The 20,475-nt window shown below is 39.5% G+C and overlaps 1 pseudogene; it reads right to left on the bottom strand.

The window, feature by feature from the left end:
- Nucleotides 1-16,520: 16,520 nt before the first annotated feature.
- LOC122324225 lies at nucleotides 16,521-18,576 on the bottom strand (annotated as a pseudogene).
- Nucleotides 18,577-20,475: the final 1,899 nt, after the last annotated feature.

Raw genomic sequence — 20,475 nt, 5'->3', positions numbered from 1 at the left:
ATCTGCCTCTGAGAAGGCATTCGCGTGCTTGATGGTAGCTTCGACCGGCTCTTGACGGAAATAGCTGCCTTGTCCCACCGAAATGAGTGTTGAGAAAGGGAGAAGAGAAGCCTTTGCTCAGTAACTTTCATTCGTGCAATTGCCATGACTTTAACTGATGTGTTGCCGAGCAACGTGATGACGTCTGTTGAAAACCAAACACTTTTGTTTGCGGCGTTTATGAACAACCGGCCCCTCCAACAACGTGTTTTCAGGCTTATGCTGGCTCTGGAAGGAAAATGAGCAGCGGCGTTACCAACGCAGCCATTGCCGTGCCAAACATTTGAAACCTGAGAACTATTAAGATCATCTTCAGGTAATGATAAATTTCTTCAAAAAAGGTAATAAAACACTCTTCTGAATAGTGTTGCAATGACTATGTCGCTGATGACAGAAGATATCCATATCGCATAATAACCGGAATCATCACACATTGTTTTGCGGCTTCACGACAAAACGAACAGAGCTGCTGCAACAACTCAACGCGACGCTCGAGCAGAAGCTACGCTGCACGTCTGTGACCAACTAACATTGAACTGAATCAAGCAATGCGTGTGGTCAAGGAACAATGTGCGAAGGCATCGTACGATATTTGCAGCTGCGCACAGAATCGGAATCCCAGCTTTGTTGCTCCGATACGATTCTGGAAATGGTGGTGTGAATGTCGGCTGATATTTTCATTCCTTGGTTCACTAAGTTAGAAAAGATAATGAGAATCGCTCCTGAAGTCGACGCTATTCTATTCAAGCAAACTTTGCGTGCTGATTCAACTGTGGCTCTATTGGTTAAAAGGCACAAAAGCAGACGCTGAAAACAGACACACCGCCAAGCGCGTCAACTTCTCTGCTCGTCGGCGTTGTATTTTGAGGATCGATTACGCGCAACCGAGCACCCTTCATTAACGGCGCTCGTGTTGGCGAAGTTATCGCGCAAGCGGCTCGATCGCGACGCGCTTCTGCGAATCGTACTTAATCGGACTATGCCCTATCCGAAGGCGGCGCGAACCGCTGTTTATCTCGGCCGACTAACGGTAAATAACTCGTACTCACATCAACGCCGCTTCTCAGATCTGTTGTGCTGCGCCCCCGCAATGTTGACACGGTCCATTTCTGTGCAGACGGCGACACTGCGGCCTGTGGCGCGCGTCTCTCTCTGTCTGACGTTGACAAAAATAGGCTTGGCTTTGCCGCGAAGAGAGGAAGAGGGTCGGCGGCGACCAAACGCGCGCGACACGGCACAACTGATCCGGGCGCTGGCATCAACTGACTGAATATGCCGAGAAGGACTGTTCTTCGAGGTACAATTCTGGGACAACATTTGCGATACGCTGCAGCGGTTGGCTTGCCAGATCCGCACGATCACGGTTATAAGCCGACACCTTCTGTAACCGACCTGGCGTGAAACTGGAAGTGACGTTTTACTCCTCTGCGTCAAAAAAAAAAATGAATCGTAAATATGCGAGGCTCAGCGTCGAAGTCAAATGTTGTAGTGGCTGGACGGGTTTCGCGGATGGCGCGGTCATGTGACATGCGATAAATGTGAATTCTTCTCAAACGAAAAATCACGTGTTGTGATGTGTTTATCAGCTAATTGAACCTCGCGCTGTTTACCATCACTGCACAGGCGTCGTCGTGCTGGCTGAGTACATCTTCGGTGAAGCCATTCTGTAGGCCACAAGGCTGCGGGCACCAGTGAAAATCTCTATTTCGCTTTCGGGTAGTATTCGAGATAATAATCGCCTCTTGCCCTGGCAACAATCTGCGATCAGCTCGATATTTTAATCTCACGGTTTAATTCTGCTCCACTGAGGACACAAAACGCTGTCAGCTACTAGAAGAACGATAGTATGACGAAATGATATTTAGTCACGAGCAGTGCACGTCAGCTACTGTTGACTTCAACTGGCCACAGTTTTGGCCCGCATCTGTCATCTGTTCTTTGGCCGTGAGCGACGAAACTGGACACGGTACGAACAACGCTGTGAATGATTTCTGTGCCTTTGTGCAAAAAACGCGTTGAATTATCTAAAGCGGAAGGCGAGAACACGACTGCGAATGCGGCCGGCGTGTTTTAAGCCTTTCGACGGAATTTCTCTTCTGCGTGTGAAATCAGAAGTGCGCGCTCATCTGGCAACCGCTGGCATGTATCGCTTCAAGGCATTTAACGCTCGGAGGCTGCCTCTTAAACCCATGTCAACATCGCGCCGCCACCAACGTACCCATCGGCCTCGAAGAACGCGGAAGGGAGTCGTCTTCTCCATCTTCTTCAGAAATTCAAACTCATCGCGCTTCGCTTTCTCCAACTGCAATAACGACTCTTGTCTGGCTGAAGTTCGGGTAACAAACAATCAAATAATCGCAAGACTGGCTCGTCTCGGGCTTTCGCGGACCAGGTAGGTCGAGAGCGCCGAAGAGAGCGATGGTGGTGAACGAGCAAGGAATTTGAGGGCTTAGCGCGACGTTTCTTTGCCTGGCGGCCTCTCTTGCGCGCTGGCGCGGTCAGATGCGCCTGCTGGCGATGTAAACCAATGCGCATGGCCGATGTTGAGCATTGAGCGTGCGGTGATGGTTGCGTATGCGTGAGCGTCGTTGCTGTGGAAAGAAATCAAAGTCGGATGCTAGTTCCACTGGTCTGTGTAGCTCGATTTGGTCACGCAGTCATTGCAACGAAACGACCCGATGACCCATTTAACAAAGCTTTGTTTTGAAGCTGTACTATTTGGCAATTCTCTTCTGCGATGAGAACGCCGTTGCAGATGATCTGTTGTCGAAGATATTATTCTAATTCTTTGGAATTCATGAAGGCTGTTAACTGCTGCTATCGGTAGGCTTACATTGCGTCTTCCGCACTTTCTGAATTCGAATTCACGCTCACTGCGCCCTTTACGCTCCGGGCTTTCCAGGAGATTGGTATTTTAACGTCGTGTTTGTTCTTTTAGTATAAATGACGGCAGTTGTTGAATATTTTCTTGGTTACGATAATAACCTGTTCCGAAAATATTAACGCAAATATGTGTGTTGAAATAATAAACTTGAAAAGTACAACTTCCATTTCTGGTAAAACTATTTTACGTGCTGAAAACACTAGGTAGTGATTGCAGTATTGAAATACATTAAAAGTTTTGTTCAATGTTAATTGACTGAACAATTTCGCACAAAATAGACTTCATGTGATGCAATCATTATGGCCCATTGTTATTTTTCTATGATGTATTGTTGTTTATTAAAGATTGATGAAACAGAATATTGATGGTGTTATTTTATGAATATATATATATGTATATATATGTATATATATGTAACTATATGTATATGTATATATATATATATGCATACGAAGAAGAGAGAATATTGATTCCTGCAATACTTTTGAGTAGGCGCAAATATAATTTTACTAATGATGAAAAAATATTGCAGCATACATTTTGCGCTCTTGCGCAAAATATGATACCTAAAAAGCTATTTGTTATTTATCTTTGATATTAACTCAAGAAAACAATGCAAATCTGGTCAAAAAACTAAAACTGTGCCGATCTCAAGGCGTGTGGCTGAAAGAAAATATGTTCCGTGATCTAACAACACGCAATTTTAGCTGCATACAGCGGCGTTCGCGATGCGAGGCTTCGGCCTGGCAAAATATACTGGTAACGATGATTTATAATCTTTCTTTCTTCAGAGAGATTTATTGAAGACCTTATCGGCTGTTGAAACAACTGGCGTATCGCGACTACATGTGATAAAACTATGAGGAGTTGTATGTCGAGCAAATAGCGTGGAGGCGTGATACTAGTGAACATCTTGTAGCTCCTACTGTAACATCAGTATTATTGAAGCAGAAGCGAAATGCGTGGATGAATGGTGTGTAAAACGAGCTGGAAACGCTACGCTCATGCTCATTACGGTCTACCCTTCAACGCTGAAGAAACGTTGACAAGCGAATATTTACACAAACTCCACGCTCTGCGTTACGACATACATACGTCCCCACGAATCATAAGCCATGTGTTGGCGAGAACGCGACTGCGACCAAATGGCATCCCATTCTCATAATAACAAAGGGGGCAAGCATGACGATACACACACTGTCACTGCTACATAAATCATTTGTATTGCAATGTTTGTGCGAGCAGTATTCAAATACCTATGAAATCTGAGCACGACATACACCAGAATTAATAGCAGTCTAATTCTATCTGTGGTCTATTTAATCTGTTAGTGTTATACACAGCACTCGTGACTAACTGTTTACTATATTATATTATAATTTTCATTTGCTACTTTTAATGGTTTTGTGAAAGAAAAAACGATTTCACATCTGCTTACTTCGTACTGTATTAAAGGCAAATATCTGCTTTTTCTGTGTGAAATCGAAAACATTGATCACGTTATAAATTGCGCGTGTGTTGTGATGTGATGGCTAATCTGCAATTCGAGGCGAGAAAGGTGCTGAAAACGGCGACACCTTCCGAAGACTGCCCTTTCATCTCGCACTCCCGTGGTCAGATCAAGGTAATAGCGTGCGCGACAACGAACAATAAGCGGAAGAAATCAAGCAAAAGAGTACCTGCTGTTCATTATTTCTGAATGGCTTTATGAATGTAATCTGGCGCTTCTGAAGCTAATCGTGTGAAAGCGCCAAACGCCAAACATCGACCTCTGTATGGCAATGCTACAACAACTTACGTTCTCTTTAACTCTTTATTCCGTGCTTAATGATTATATCAGCGACCATGTGGGAACGACACAAATAATAACGGAAGCTTCAACGAAACGAACGTATGCACTTTTCAAAAGCAGAGAATACGGAAGTGAAGGCTTTCAAGTGTCATGCGTAGTGCATTATTTAATGCGTGTTTTCAAAAGCGTGCCGACCAGTATAACAGTGGCAAGCATAATAATCTTCCTTTATGCACAAGCAAGCCTGCCGTTTATCGCGACACAGCAACCATTACCAGGCATGGGCACACCGCCGAAGGCTTTGCCGTTTTCGTCAGCTGGAGGCGTTTTATCTGCTTTATTGGATGGTGTATCGGCGAATGTCCGAGCACTGCGCTGAAGACCAACTTTGAATGCGGTACGGGCTGCGTTTGGCTTTTGCCGCGCTGGTTGACATTCTGAAACATTTAACTATTTAATAACTATTCCGGTCGTCAACTGAAACTTTCGAAAGCAATGTTTTATCATTATTTGTTTGCAGCATTCACTACGTTCGTGATGCAGCGTTCAAGCTTCGTCTCCGTCGACTCTTCTGTGAGACCAAAATGTCAATTTAACGAGCCTTTATGCTGCTTCCTACTGTTACGAATCTGCCGGTTCAAACACCACCGTGGGCTAACCATGAACAAAATTGTTCGAGTCAAGGCTGTGTTCTGACTCTTCATAGCAAAAGCGGCTGCTACCGACCAGTCTTATGATGTTCAGCGGCACGAGTGATAATGGCTGATACCTTCCTGAAACTCTGGGATCACGGTACTAAAAAACGGCGTGTTTGGCACTGAGCCCAAACTTCTCCCACCAAATCGCACACAGAAGAAGCGATGCGACCCTTGTCTGATGTCGAGAATGCCATTCCGTCTCGAAATAATGTTTACAGATGATGGAAGAAGGACATAATCTCACAGATGGTGAAATCTGTGAGACAATGCGAGTCGGCGCCGAGTTACTAGGAAACTCATCTCTCTGTTCCACGTCGAAGGCCCGACGATATTCAGTGCGTCGCCGTATGACGGCTGGCTGTCTCCGAACTCTGTCGCGAAAGAAGGCGCTCGCGGAAGTAACGAATGATAATCGACGATAATGTCACCAGTTTCTACTTTGCATTATGAAACATCAGTGATTAAGCCAATATACAATTTGTAACAACAAAAATACATGACTGAGAAAAAATACTATATGACATAATTACTTAAAAATAGTACAACGTACATTATGAACTTGGTAATAAATGACTGAATATAATGATCTGCCGGCTACTATTTTCGAATCGACAAGTCTACGTAGCTTATCTACACCCGGCGTATGACGCTCAGTCCTGACCATATTACTGGCGTGCTCCACAACAATGAGATTGACCTTCAAATGCTACTCATTTATGCTAATTTAAACATTTTAAGCAAAGAGCTGCGTGCTTTCATTTACTGTGATAATCAAATATTCACGTAGCACAGCTATGATTCAGCCTATTGCGAGGAGCTAAATAACATGCAATGCCAAGTATTTGAATGTAAAAATCTGCCTGCTGAAATAAAAACAACATTTAAACTTTCGAATTAACTGCTGATGAAGTAATGCTTTGATATGTGGCGTTTCTTAACAACATTTAATTTGTCATTAAACTTCTCCGAAAATGCGTGATATTCAACAAATCCCAGAAGGTCGGTATCATGACTTTTTAGTCGCTCTAACGAATTTAATACAAAGTAATAACTTGGACCCGTCAAATGTTTATTTTAGGCACAAGAACACCTGAGAGCAGTAAGCGCAGCATTTTAACTCTCCCACATGGTCCTCTTCCAAATAAGCCAGCTATGTCTCAATCAAAAAAATAGTCAGCTTGTAAGAAAAAAATGAATGTTTAGGCAAGCAGACACACTGAAGAAAGACTTCATCTGTCTGGTAAAAGCCAGATAAACATTGATATAACTTTTTTCACGATGTGCTATATGCCGTGAAGACTGCTGAAACTTTCGTTTATGCTCTGCTCACAACATTCTGACTTTGTCTTTAAATAACATGCAATCTTGTATGTTCTCCGGTAATATTAGTAAAGCTTTTTAACATGACACAGCATCGAGCAAAAAAAGATTATATGCAAATAATAAATAATAAATACATGTTAATAAAAAAACGTCTGAGCTAATATTTAACTTTGAAAGCAACATCATTCAAAATGTGTTTTAATAACGTCTTTATTCCTTACGGACTATTTGGCTCCCAAACTTTAACTTTTCTTTGGGCTATAGACTGCGTGGTGTCATGAATATCATAGAAAAACATTTTTGAAACCTCTTTGTATGCATGACTATATGAATTTATTCCATCGGTAATCAATGTTTATTCATTATGCATTACTCATTATTCGCACAACAAGCTACTAGAAATGAGCAAACTCTTTCGAAAGTAGTCAAACTCTTTCTTATAGAGGCATGAAACTGCGGCACTATTGAAGATGAGGAAAATCTTCTGGCGACACATGATGTTGATATTTTTGTCGGTGTTTTATACCCAGAGTCCCATCAGTCGCGAACGAAGACACAGTCCATCGAAGAAGCTAATGAAATGTAATGCAAGAAGTACCCTTACAAAAAGTGATAACACAAATATCTGTCAGCTCTTTTCAGCGTGTCTTACTGTAAGCACTAAAAGAAAAGTTTAAAAATGTAATATATTGTTATATATTGTTTACTCATAGCAAGAATCTCTGTTCTTCTTTTGTTATAATACATGAATATATTTATTGATTGAAGGCTTTGTTCTTAAGGCTTGTTTTTAGTTGAATATTCCGACTTTATATTGATGGTCCTCATGTTACATTATGTTGATAATGGCGTAACTTTGCAATACAGCCGTTAAAGTGTGAAGTAGGCTTTAGATGACCAATATCTAACCAACCCACATTGTGATGATGCCTACAACAGGCGCATTATATGACATCAGAAAGTAACTCTCAAAACATTATTCTATTTAACCGATCTTATGCCGGGTCGTTATTTGTCTTAGTACTGTATTTGGTGTATTGTCATATGTGTTACGTTACCAATTTTTAGTTTTGGCGCTTTCGCAATGCGAAAATGTTTGACCTCTTGCTATAGCCTTCATCTGCTCATTCGGCAACTTGTGATTAAAGCATAACAGGGTGTCGGAAGAACGAATGTATGACTTTGGCGCTGCTGCAGCAAGCGCCACTGCTTGTTATTTAAGCCTGATGAAACAATTTAAAAAATTGTGACTCATGTATGTCTTTCCCTCCATCACTTACGACTATGTAAATAACACTTGTTATTATGACATAATAAATAGGAAATGGTAACAAGCGCTAATCTCGCTGTCATATCGGCATTTCATCAACATGCATCTTACTTTTGAAAGCATAATGTGTTAATCAACGCTGTCGACATATAAACTGTGAAGACAACTTACAGCTGGTACTATTTACACTATTTCATGTTAGAATCTAAGTAAACATAAGCGTCCATTTTTCACTGTTATCAACCTTGTAATTTCCATTATATGGCAGCGATAAGTACCGTGAACAGCTGACCCCAAAATGCTGTTTATTATTGCGTCGTGCTTCAACTGCTGACTTTCGTTCGTATTGGCGCAACTGCGAATGAGCGAATATTCCCGAAAGCGGTAATTTTTCTTTATTATTGGCGACATATTCACAACACTGCGTGTTAACGCGCAGTAAGCTATCAGTAGGTGAAATGAAGCGATAGATCTTCTACCATCACGAACCAAAAAATGGCTGCCATTCAGGCACGTGAGCTTTCGAAAACACATTTTCAACGCGCATAACTATCTTGCATAGCACCCTTCAGCGTTTGCAGCGAAAGCACTATGGTATAACTCATGCACTGTCTTAAAATCGCGCCAGTGCATAACATTTGTTTTGACTACCATACAATTAGTTAAGTGGCGTAAATAGTCTTTCGCGATTTACTTATGAAGGTCCCGCCCTCTGACGGATTTTTCGCGCTGTTTCAAATAAAGAGCTGTTGCGTATGACTGGCGACGATGGTCAGCGCGGCTATGGCGTAATTGCCTGAGTAATGCTGCTAATTTTGTGCGTTTTGCTTCTCTGCGAAAACAAACTATCAATATCGAGACATATATCTCGGTTAACTTATGATTTCATCGTGAAAATACGTGCTGTCATTTGCAACCGCTCACTACGGTCATCTTGACTCGTCACCGGTTCAAACTCGTCTCGGCTACGTATATCTAACAGGATAAAATGTCGGTTGGCAGACGCTGTGCTGCTTTACTGCTGTTACATGGCAAAGCTGAATGCGGCTGAAAGAAACTTTCACCGCATTAATCCGCGAACAAAGTGTCAACTCCGAGGACTGTTGTAATGTTCTGATAACAAAAGCTTTCAATATGCTCTTTCTGCAGTGAATCGACCGAATCACGTAACATGATAAACAGCGGCTGGAAATGATAAATGGCGACTAAGTATAGGATCACAGTTATAAAAGCAGCAGTGTTTTAACTCTATTCTCTACTGCCGTCACTGAGCTTAAACTCTCACCTGGCGTGATGCGACGCTAAATCATCAAATGTCCATCCGTCTGATAATGTATTCTGGATGATCGGAGGATATACAGATGGACTGAAGGTCTGGCTGAACGAACACGCGGGAGTCGACGCGTAATCTCTCTGTTCCGTCGAAACGACGATGATATTCAAAGCTGTAACGGCATTGAAGACTCTGATGTATCTTGCAACTATGTCTATTTTCAAAATAACTCTCATTTTAATTTAAAAACCAATTAATAATTACACTTTTATTCTTATTTTATTTTATTGTGTTTATTGCAAACACCTATTAACTTTATTAAATAACTCAAATTTAGAATTGAATATTTTAGAATATTCATAAAAACTAATATTGAGTATATTCAATCTGTTGTACTAAACTGTCACATTAGATTTAATTCTCTAATTGGCAATAAACACGTAAAAAATTATGACTTTGATTTAATAACTCTAATTTAATGAAATATAGTAAGAATATGAATGTAAATATAACGTGCAGGAAATTTGCTCTTCATACTAATAAACAGCTAATATGTTAATAATGAAGCATGTAAATAACAACTATTAATGTTGGTACTAGTTTAACATTGTCTGAAGTGTAAACAAGTAACACTTTTATTTTATGGTTACTTATTAGTATTCTTGACCTTATTCATCTAACAGCCCTTTGTGCTATTAATATTCGGCAAATTAGAAATTTGCGGAAAATTATTGGACTGTTAACATTGGTGTGCGCAATTACGTGAACAAACAACCGCTTTCTACAGCAACATTAACAGATGAACAAACTCAAGCGCCATGTTATTATTGCAGTAACTAATATAACCTGCCGTTATATAATATAAGACCAAATCACTGTTTGCTGGGATGTGCAATTAATGAGTATGATATTATTATGCTCTATCATGGTTGATCTTTCGAATCTGGTCAGTTTCTCGGTAATTTGTGTTCTGGAGAAAACGTTTGCTGGCGTGTGTTATGTTCTTCTCGTTTATTTATGCCAAGGTAATTGGGGTAATCTGCAAACCTATTAAACTATGGTGACCATTAAAGATGCAACTAACTATTAAGTAAGTAAAATAATACGAATACTTGACATGCTTGAACGAATTATTATGCGTTCTGTACTATTTACAATGTGTACGAAATTGTGCAATGAATAATATATAGTAATCGATGTGACGCTATTCTTTGGCTGCTGCCAGTGTAGATAAATACAATTGCGCTTAACTGTATCTGGCTGCATTCTAGCACGCTTAACGCAATGGATATTTTATTGTATTGAATAGGCAAGTATTGTTTTTTCTTTTAACAATAGTCGAAACGAAGTATAATATTGAGCAGCTGACAAGCATTATACGCGAATGTGTTATCGTTTGAAAAATGTTTCTTTTGAATGATTGACCAGATTTATGCTTTGAACCTTTTACGAAGATGACTATGAAAAGGCAGAACTGCTATGAATGCTTACTCATTATATGTATGCCTTCTTATTTGGTCTAGTTTTACCTAATGGATCCCACAGACCCAGGGCACAATTTGGGTGACAAATGAAGGCAAATAATTTGTAATTCTTAATAACCATGTGTTATGTAAAACAATGCTGTCAATCTGTGTAAAGAACCGCACCACTAATTTTCTCGAATATTTTCCTTTTTTTCTCTAATTTTCACTGAACAATGATGATGATGAGAAAGGTTATGCAAACTAAATAATTAAAACAGATAAGATAAATGTAATTAAATGAACTGGTTGCCCTCCCCAATATCTTATGAAGATGTACTTTACTCTCTGATCGGCTTGCTGTGCTGTGTGAATGAATGAGCGTCTTTCAAACCTAAAGAGATTGACAAAAAATAATGTATATTGCTGTAAATATTTTTTCCTACTCAGATGTACTACGTTATTTGTTAAGCAACAGGATGTTTTAGTCTAATGAGTGTTATGTTAAATGCAGCAATACTAGTAATTTGGATGTTTAAACTGAGCAGTTGCTACTCTGGCACTCAGTCAAAAACACTATTGTTGCTACTATAATACTAATATTATAAACAGTGTTGCTTTGATTCTGCATCAGACTACACTGTTTGACCTCTTTTACACCAGCTACTCGTGAATAACATGTGTGCTCTGCTCCTAAAGACAGAGCCCCCAGTGGCACTCGACTTTGTTACTGTTGAGCCTCCAGTATGCCACCAGTTAACAATGCAAATAATAAAATGTTTTCAATTGCTAAATCGCTATTGAGGGCCGAAATGAAGCATAGAAGATATATTTTACGGTTTTTCTTTCGGTTGTTGATCGTGTGTAACATATCAAAATCACATGACACCCATAGTGCTGCGCTGATATTGTGAACGAGAAGGAGTTCTGTAGCAAAATGAATTATGGAAGAACGTGGTATTTTCACGAGGCTTCGCTCATTCTGAACTGCAGTTTCAGCCTGGCTCTCTGAGTCTGAAGAGAGTAATCTGCTGTATTTCTGTATATTAACAAAACAGTGACCAACACAACTGCTACGCCCAGCTTTATGCGTCTACATTAATGCAATAGCACACACTGAACAAATGCCATTGAACATTTTGCTGATGAGTATTTTATGGCGTATATCAACTGTATCACATCCCATCAGCTATATATATATATATATAACATATATATATATATATATATATATTTGTTGAGTGTTTATCTGTGCAGTGTGGAGTGATTCATGACTAGGCTACAGCTGAAGTCAGGAAATTAAAATCAGACTATTCTTTTTATATTTCACACACACACCTGCCTACCTGGCTACCCACACCTGGCTGCACACAACACACACACACACACACACACACACCACCTAGCTACACACCTGCTAAGCGCCACCTATTTTGCACACACACCCACACACTGCACTACCACCTGCACACACACACTGCGCTTTTTTTGCCTTACACACACACACACACACACACAGTTGTAATAGTTTTACTGCTAACCCCACAGGCTGTATCAACGACCTCTCATCTACACTAAACCACACTTTGAAAACTACTGACATTTTTAGATTGTCAAAAAAATTTAATCCTGTATGTTTATAAGCTATAAAAGTCCCCACAAGGTCAAAATTTACTGGTATTCCTATCCTTGTGCACACACACACACACACACATGCATATATTTTTTTTCTGTTTCCAATTGAACATAGGCAAGAAATACAATTAATGTATGCATAAACAATAAATAAAGAAACAAGTAAGCAAACAAGCAATAGAATAGCACATTAGATTACATGTTGAGATCTAGGCCTTTATTCAGAATGAATCTATCATATATTGAAAAAGACACATTTACTAGTTTTAAATTTTTTTCATATTTTATACAGCTACAGTTGAAGTCTACATAGTTTACTATTAAATTACTAGTTTAATTATTAACCAAAATATCAGGGATCATGTTATTGTTCATTTGGTACTGACCTGAATTAGATATTTCACATAAAAGATGTTTACATATAGTCCACGGAGAAAATAACAGTTACATTTATAAAAAGCGCCTGTTCAAAACTTTACATACGCTTGATTCTTAATACTGTGCCGCTATCATCATCCACACCTGTGTTTTTTTAGTGATAGCTGTTCACGTCTCCCTTGTTTGTAGTAAACAGTTAAACGGCCAGCTATTCTACAGAAAAATCATTCAGGTCCTACAGGAATTTCGTGTATTTGACAACGACCTGCATAACGATATGATTTTGAGATTCATCTTTTCACAACGAGGACAACTGAGGACTCATACGCCACTATTACAGAAGGAAAAAAAATTTAAAGACGAGGGTAAATGTAACTTCTTGGTAACCAGCCCGATCTCATGGTAATTCATACAAATTTTTACAAGGTGCCTAATTTGTCCGACTTTGTTCAAACTCATTTTGCTAAATCGCACATGTGTTATGAGTTATTGGGGTGTGAAAGCATTATTTGTAGCAAATCAACATTTGTTTTGATGGTTTCGGATCAAATACACCATTTCTGGTTCACAAGCGTCCTGCTAAAATTGCTGAGGTAGTTAAAAAGAGCAGAGCAGTCACAAGTGCAAAGATTCTGCTTACACTGACAAGAGGATAGCAAGTGTCCTGGATATCTGAGGAAATGAATAAAACCAAGCATTGTGAGAAAAGAATCAAAAGCATTTCTTCTTAAAACTGGACAAAACAGCCCAAATAACACAGATCCATCAAGAAATCCCGCCTACCCCATTTATAAAGAGGTACTATTATTGATTCGCCATCTTGATGAAGATATATTATGAAAAGTGACTTTACCATGATAATGCAGAGTTTTGTTGAACATCCATCCGCTGAACTTCACAACGCAGGTGCAAGCTCCTCCTGTCCTCCACTCCTCAGCCGATACTGCCGCAGAATTATGAGTTTTCACAGAGACCTCTTCACCTTCTTCCCAAACAGAGAAAGCGCGCCCATTGTCCTTCCTGCTCCCTATGAGCCAGTGCACATGGACCTGTGATGAAGCAAATCCTCCGACCGCACACTGAGAGTGACTGTGGAGCCGTGGTTCTTGCTGCTGGCAAAGCCATGATATCAATAGACGGCATCACGGCGTTATCAGCTGCAAGAAGAGCGATAAAACAGCAAAAAGAGCCGACACATAATTATACGATGAAAGCACGCTTTCTCATAACCCCAAACTTCAAGAACCTTCATGTCATGCGGTAGAAACCTTGATACAGTACCTTGCACAGTAACAGCCGTGCCGTTCCCAAGGTACATATGCTCACGGTCTGTAGCGATGCAGTAATACATGCCCGAGTCTTGCACCGTCGCGCCGTGGATGGAAAAGCGACACACCGAGGATTCCGGCTGCTCTTTATTCTGATGAAGCTTGTCCTGCAGAACGTCTGTTATTCCACTCACGGATGCACTGACCCAGGCCACTCTGTGACAGAAGGACTGCACCTCGTTCAGCTGGCAGCTCATGCTCACTCTTTCACCCGACTCACCTTCACCGAAGCGGGAACTGATAAACCGTCCCCGCCGTCGCTGCGAACGCATTCAAAAGGTCGATAATGCTGCTCTTATCAATTGGAGCAGTTTTATGTACAAACTCCATGCTACGCGTGAACAAATAATAACACCGGTAGCTTACCTTCTGGCGAAATTAAACAGGACAAGACAAGAAAAAGGAGGTCGTGCATGCTGTCTGAAGACTTCACAGGCCCAAGACACATGTGCGTGTGACAAATCACACACCTTTTCCTGCTTATATCCACAGTCGTTTCTTCAGCTGTTAAAGCTGTTAGACCGAGAAACTACTTTGTTCCTGACATGCCTGCCAGAACTTTAAAAAACGCGACTCAAATAATGTTAATATACCAATTAACTTTTTTTTTTTTACCTTTACCTTTATAATATACTGACCTGAAAAACATAGTGGTAATGAGAAAAAAGGTTCAACACAAGTGTCTTTTTCACAAATATTAATATATTAGAAGGTGCACAGTGTCCATTCACACAAACACAAATCATCTTAATATACAAGACGCTGAAATAATGCAATAAAGATTCATTTAACAAATATGGTATAGCATAAAGCCCTAACGTAATAACTAATAAGAGTCATCAACTGTATGTAATAACAAAGTTATAAATTCACATATATTTATATTTACAAATATACAGTTGAGATTTTGTACTGTTTGTATCACTCTACTTGTTTGTGTTTGTATATTCGTGGAGTGTTGGTTTTCACTGAATCATAACTTCAACCAATTAAGTTCCATTCAATCACAAAAGAAACAAGCTAAAGACTTCATATGAGAGTCATTGAATCATTCACTCATCTTTTAGTTCAAAACAGATTCATTTTATGAACTAAATGCTTTATTTATTAACTACTATGTACTTCCATAAAAAAAATAAGTGCAATATTCTTATTCTGTTCATATTGTATTGCAAAAGCTGATTTTGAGGATGCGACGAACAGGTAAGGTTAGGCACAGGTTGGGTGGCATGGGTGGGTTTAGAGGGTTAGTTCAGCCCAACATTCTGTCACAAATCCTGTTGTGTTGCTGTCTATGAAGGGTAGGACAGCCATTTTGTCATTAAAAATATCTTACTATGCGCTCTGAAGATGAGCGCAGGTCGCATTTAGGGTGAGTAATTATTGACTGAATTTTCATTATGGGCTCAACTAACCCACTAAATGTGTGTACAATGTAAACGCATGTATACAATGAGTGCATTGCATCAATGATTAATTTATCAAATTATTACTTTAACTGTAAATACATAATAGTTATGGCAACCTAATATAAAGCGGGACCGCCTTTTTTGTTAGCGTATAAAACCTCAAAGAAACTGGTATGAACATGTAAAACTTATAAACTTCTACAGCTGGAATGACAGCTCTAGTGCTCATGTGATATTGCTTTATACAAGTGTAATGAATGTATTTATATTGTTTCACATAAACTGGATGCCATGGTTTTTTCAAGCTGTACTGAAATTTCAAGAATTTGGAATTTAATTCGATTAGATGAGAGCTGCATGGCAAAATCATGCTTTTTTTGATGGATAACACAAAAGCTGTCATTTATTTAACATAAGACAATAGTGACTTAACTCATGAGACATGCGGCGCATGGCTCTGTCCTATTTTATTTGAACAAAATCAGCAATTTTATTCTTCCACCAAAGCCTTTGGGGTTGGAATTATGCATCTTTGAGGTTTCACTGCGGTGTACTTTGAGACTGGAAGTTTTTTCCGCTGACAAAGTAAAGTGTGGACATTAACCAATATGAGGCGAGGTCCACAGCACCATTTAGCGATGCATGCAACCACACAATAAAGAGGACACAGAGATAAAACTAAACTGATTAGGTGAGAATAACATCACTTCCTGCGCCCCGCAACACATAACAGAGGCCAGATCAGGCACAATATCTAAATAAATATCTGAAGATTTGTTGTTTTTTCCTCACGGTTATCACACTGACACTTACAGGCTATAGGTAATAACAAATAACATAATATATGAAAATAATATTTTTATATAGTTATTTTATTTTCTCTTGTTTTAGATTATTGGTGTAAATTCATATGATTTTAAGAAAAACGTCTCAAGCAATACATTTTTATACGCTTACAGTACATTTATTTTATTCCGTTTTTTAATGTTCAGAACATATTGGATTAAATACATCCTTTCGATTACCAAAATAAACAATGATATTCAAAACATGAATCACCGAAAAACATTAACATAAACATTAACATAAAACTGTTTTTTTTTTCATACACATATCATATAACAAAGGTTTTCCATCTCAGTCTATAAACAATCACTGTCACCAGAAGCAGAAGGCCAAAAACGAAGCAGACAAACAGATATATGTATTTTAAAGCATAACACGCATCTGTTGCATCTGTGGAAAGAGAAAATGTGAAAAAGTTATCAAAGATTTATCAAAGAAACCTAAGGTTTCTCACCAAAGAAAGCTGCATTTATTTGATCAAAAACACAGTAAAACGGTAGAAATGTGATCATTTTAACTTATAGATCATTTGATCTATAAGTTGGCTTTAATGTTATGCTGTACCATGTGGCTGAAGGGTCTTGGTATAGAGCTGTCCTCCAAACTCCACTACACACACACACTGAGCCTTCCTTTCCCACTCCTCGGCGGTAACCAGGATCTGGTTCCTAAAGGTCCGGATAGCACCATCGTTCCCATGCGTCAAAACTGGTTGTCCTTTTTCTTTTCTCCCCTCCACGGTCCAGAACACGCGAACCCCAGAAGCCTCGACCCCGTTCACAACACACTGGAGAGGGACCAAAGGGCCGTTCGTGATCAGCGGAGTAAGAATATCAATAACAGGAAACACAGTGCGTTCTGGAATGAGATTAGGGGAAATATGAGGTTACGACGGAAAGAAATACTTCACATAATAAAGCCTTTGAACTGTTTGTGGCAGTCATTATGTCGCTGCTCAATGGGTTAACTCTAAATCAGGTTGATAATGAAGATGTGTGGCAGGAAATAAAACAGTAATAAAAACGTGCCAGGGTCTCACATATTGAACCTGTGTTTGAGCACAGACCAGGTTGGTATCTTCAGCTTCATTGCTTCGATTTATCCAACTTTCAAATCTTTAGTTTAGAAGGCTGCTGATAAAGTCAAGTCACCTTTATTTAAATAGCACTTTTAACAATACAGACTGTGTCAAAGTACTTAACAGTATCAATTTGGAGAATAGAGGGTCAGTAATACTAATATTAATTTCTCAACCCAGGGCATAAACCCCAGGTACCACAGATACCCATTCATTTATATTGAAATATGTAATACATTTGGATATTTTCGTAAAGTCAATTAGTCAATATTAGTTATATTATGGCAGTGCATTGCACGCCTAATACTTCAAAACACCTTAAAGCTGCCAGCATTTTTATCTTTAAACTTCTATTCATAAGTATTATTATATGAATTCACAAGAGATTGTTTTATCACACCTCACCTTTCACAAAGACTCTGGATCCATTACCGATGTGAGCTTTAAGCGCCTTGCACAGCCGCGCAGTAGTACGTACTGGAGTCACGCACCGTTGAATTGGTGATAACAGCGGTACAGATACTGCTCGCCTGGTTGGAGGAGTGATGAGGAACGATCTGAAGTCTGTCGGTCAGGCTGATCGTTGCGTTCCCGGGAACGACTCTCAGCCAAGCCACCGTCGAACACGGGCGACAGCTCTACAATGTTGCACTTTAAAACCACTTCTTCTCCAGCCATCACCTCAGCCACCGTCGGCCACTGTGTTACAATGAACGCCTTGTTTGCTAGGTGAAAAGATCGCAATGTTTGTCATTGCGTTATCTCTTTTCTGTCGTCGTTTCAAACAACTTAAAGAAGCCTTTCATTTTTGCAATTAAAAAATTCCAACCCATCAATTTATCGAGGCCTTTCATTATCGCTTTGCCTTCCGCATTAAATGTTTGCTAAAGCTTAAAAGATACGGCTTACAAAACACAAGTATAGAAGAAAATAAATGCATCTCACAGATTAAAGTTTATAGTTTAAAATATATTTGAATTTCAGCGCAATTTATTGGAACAGAAAAATGGAATAATTGAATGAAAACGGTTTACCTGTTCCCACAGTGTGAGACACCCAGATCATAACCAGCCAGACGCTCATCTTTAAAGTCTGACGATCACGACAGAATCTAGCCTTCATTTGACTACTTCAGCAAAACCCCGGTCTTCCTCTCAGTCGCCTGACTACAGAAAACACATACTGCGATTTAAACCTATGGCCACAGAGCAACAACAACACGGAAACATATCGAAAGGTTTATTTTAACAGAAAAACCAGGTCAGCCGAACTGTACAACGATCTGACAGAGCGCATGTCGATCTGGTCATGATTTATATATGGTGTATATGCAGTATATAAACTGTCAGTTTGTTGTTTTACACACATGCACACAGACGTTATTTAATAAACGACATAGTCACAAAGAAACTACAACTTTAGACTTGGACATAACAACAAAAAGACAATACTTTATTGAACCTTTTCAGATAAGAAGTGTGCAAACACAGGCATTTTTGACGATCGTTTCAGTCCAGTCTATTTGAGGCTGTATTACAACATCACAACATCTTCCCTTTGTTTTCCATCCATCTAGCGCTGACGTAATTGTGACGTTGTTAAATTCGATTGGCCAGGCCAATCAGAAGAGAGGCTCGTGAATAGTAATTAGACGGGACAAAACCGACCTGTTTTTGACAGAGATCCTGAGAAATGTGCTGTAAAAACAAATTGAGATGGTTTTTGTTACTTATTGACATTGAGACCTAAAATAATTCCAAAAAGGTGTATTGGATATTTAAATATTTACAATACATCCCGATATATTTTTTTCTGAGTTGTCTTCAAAACCAATGACTTGTTTTTTCATTCCTAATCACTCAATCATACATTTCTAATTGTTCAAGAAAACCTTTTTTTTGTACGATGCAATAAATATTATATAAAAAAGCTCCAAAATGCACCTTTAGTCAGCACTGAAGCAGTTAAGCTACTTTGTATTATTGCTTTTATTATTGTTGATATACGAATAGACATGAAAACATAACTCATACGCACTATGCTTTCTAATGACATTTCGTGGTATAGAAATCAAAGAATAATCCCTGGCCTCTGGAAGCTGTGCTCTAGTACTGACTTAAACGGAGACAGGGAGAGTCGTGGCTGAGGTGTCGGTGGTTGTGAGAAATGAAGGCAGGGTAAAGGTAGAGTCGTTTTAGCACAGGTTTGAACAGGACAGGGTATTGTGACACCGGCGTCAGAATAGGCAGAGTAAATACATATTCAATCAGTCATATTTCAACCCTTGTTGAGATGACAGGGAGCTAATCCTTAAGTACTCAGGTTTCCTACTTCTCTGCTTCTGTGAAGTAACATGTTGGAATATTATTTCACAAAGTTATGAGCTAGCTACCCAGTGGTTGATTGAGCTATATATATATATATATATATATATATATATTCCAATGCTCTCTCTCTCTCTCTCTCTGACTCGGTTAAGTCATTCAAACAAGCGCCCTTGTAAGGCAGATGATGACACACTCGTGAGCAAATTCTTGACGCCGAAACTGTGCGTAATCTTCGCATCACAGCCATGCGAGTGCGAACACGAGTCTGGACGCACAAAGCACATTTGTTCTCTTTGTGAGTACGTAACACTCGTAGCGGGCCGCAGGTAAAAACGGGCGGCCTGCGAATGGCGGCCTGCCATCAGAAAACTGCGCGGCATGAAGAATAACGTCTGCAGCGAGAAACACTGCTGTCTGCGCACACACCCAAACTACATGACTGTGAAGCAAGAAAAAGAAAAAATGTGTATTTTAAGATGGCGCTAAACGGCGATTCTTTCAAGCAGACGCAGGAATAAACAGCGCGGTAACAAACTAGAGTCGACATGCAATAAAGGAGCTGACAATAACACTTCATAATCCAGACACAAAGGGCCATTGTGTTCCTGCGGAAAAGAAGGGTGCTTAACTGTGCTATTGTAGTGTGCTTCGAAGCACACTTTTAAAAACTGTACCTGCAGATAATGAAATAAAAGGCCACTTTAAGTTGACTTAAAAGAGAGCTCATGTTGT

The sequence above is a fragment of the Puntigrus tetrazona genome, chromosome 19, assembly GCF_018831695.1.
Source record: "Puntigrus tetrazona isolate hp1 chromosome 19, ASM1883169v1, whole genome shotgun sequence".
In the NCBI taxonomy this organism is placed as follows: Eukaryota; Metazoa; Chordata; class Actinopteri; order Cypriniformes; family Cyprinidae; genus Puntigrus; species Puntigrus tetrazona.
Note: the sequence above shows the minus strand (reverse complement) of the source record. Positions and strands in the feature narration are given on the sequence as shown.